Source organism: Tenrec ecaudatus, chromosome 2, assembly GCF_050624435.1.
Source record: "Tenrec ecaudatus isolate mTenEca1 chromosome 2, mTenEca1.hap1, whole genome shotgun sequence".
NCBI classification, from domain to species: Eukaryota; Metazoa; Chordata; class Mammalia; order Afrosoricida; family Tenrecidae; genus Tenrec; species Tenrec ecaudatus.
Genome location: NC_134531.1, coordinates 120097286 through 120099385, shown reverse-complemented (window position 1 = coordinate 120099385; position 2100 = coordinate 120097286). Strand labels below are relative to the sequence as shown.

The window sequence follows — 2100 nt, the reverse complement described above, 5'->3', positions numbered from 1 at the left end:
GGCCTCTCATAGCTTATTAAATCTTTTGTCATTAGTGTTCCATGGGCCAAATTTGTCCTTGAAATGTTCTCAAAGTTCAGTTTGGATAGACTCAAGGCATATTTTGATTCTTGTGGACCTCTTTGAATTTTCTTTTGCTTTATCTTGAACTTGCTTACATATGAGCAATCAATCATCTCTTCCAGTTGGCCACTGCCCTGGGTTTCACTGTGTATATTGAGCTTCTCAATGATCTCTTCCCACAATTGAATTCTGTGCATTCCATCTGGAAAACTCCCCATGTATAGTTAGTTACCTTTTGTGTTTTTGAAAAAAAATGTACTTTCTAGGAACAAATAATTGGTTTTGTAAAATTCTATCATCCTATCTCCAGATTATTTCCATAACTAAATCTATATTTCCCAATATTGCTCCTTCTTATTTTGTTTCAATTTTGCATTCCAATCACCAAGAACTATCCATGCATCTTGATAGCATGTTTCATTAATTTCCTAATGAAATATTTGGTAGAATTTTTCAATTACTTTATCCCTATCATTTATGACTGATGGATAAATTTGAATAATAGTTTTATTGGTTGGATTTCCTTGAATGGAAATAGAGATAGTCCTATCACAAGCATAGCAAATAATATAATTTTCTGATTCAAAATGGTCAATACCAGTCCATTTCAGTTCACTAATGCCTATGACTTTACTGTTCCTATTGTTCCATTTAATTTAGACAATTTTCAACTTTTCTTTCTTTTTTTTTAATGTGCTCTAGGCATGAAACAGCTCTGGCCACAATTTAGGCATCAATCTAGGATGAACAAAGGGCTGCCAGTCTGCTCTGCCCCTGACTGAGATAAGACTACCACCACCAATCAGTTGTCTCTTTGACCATAGCCAGGGATGCTTTTCCAATTTTTCTAAATTCATTCTTCTCACTTTCTAAGTTCTCATCATTACAAGATTTTTGCAGCCATTTATCTTTACCCAAGTCAGCAAATGAAGACACCAAGCACGCCACTCCCACAGGTTTTACCTAACTCCTGACACCCTTAAGTCCAGGAAATCAGCTCCTCTTCAGGCACATTCTAAGTGGCCTTGAACCTGAATGTGCCATCTTGGGCTGTGTCTTTGACAATGTTCTCTTTGTTTAGAATTTCAATGCTTGATAATCATTCGAAGCTAGGCATATGATTTTCAGGACTTTCCTCCTCTGGCATGGGAAAGTTAGTCTTTCTTTGTTGTCTGTCCTTAGACCTAGAGCGCTGTGAAAACCTATTGACTTTGGAAGACTCTGTTGGCATTTGAAATGCCAGTGATATAGCTTCCAGCATCACAGCAACACAGTAGCCACCACATAACAAAGTGAAAGACAAGTAGTAGGCTAGCTTGATAGCATCTTGAACTCTTCGTATGTAAATTACATAACTGTACCATCTATGTTCTCTCTTTGCTCTCCTTGGTGTGTAGCTCTCATAGATTTCAACTTGACAACACTTATTTCCCACATGTAGCCTTGCATGTTTATTTTATTATCGGGAAAAGGTGTCATGTTTCTAAATTAAAAGGCAGCATAAAAAGGAGACTATTAGTGAGATGGTTTGACACGGTCGCTGCAACAATGGGCTTAGAAAGACCAATTGTGAAGATGATCAGGACCTTAGAGTTTCCCTCCTGTTGTACAAAAGGTCTTTATGAGTCAGAACCGATGCAATGGTAGCAAAGAACAAAACATATCTGTGTTGACTTCCCGGTGATATATGCTGTCTTAAACTAAAGTTATTGTCTATAATTTTACTCTGGCTAAAGAACTATTTCCTAGATTTCTTGTAAAATTGGTCTGCTCCTAATTTTATCATTGTCTTTGAGGAAAATTTTTGCTATGTGATATGTCTACTTCTGGATGTATATTGGTTGGCAATTTCTTTTAGGGTTTGATCAATGGCACACTATTACCTCCTTATACTGCTTCTTTGGAGAAATCAGAACTTTAACTTCCTGGTTCACCTGTTTTGGTGACTTTTCACTTTCCAAGCTGCTTCCAGGATTCCTTCTGTATTTGTTTTGGAAAGCTCGAGTATCATATGCTGGGTGACTTTGGGTAACATGC

At 37.0% G+C, this 2100-nt stretch overlaps 1 non-coding gene across 1 annotated transcript; it reads right to left on the bottom strand.

The window, feature by feature from the left end:
- Window positions 1–752: 752 nt before the first annotated feature.
- LOC142441640 (small nucleolar RNA SNORA48) lies at window positions 753–896 on the bottom strand. The gene has a single exon (XR_012783003.1). It is a non-coding gene; the product is annotated as a small nucleolar RNA SNORA48 (small nucleolar RNA).
- Between the last annotated feature and the right edge of the window lie 1204 nt (window positions 897–2100).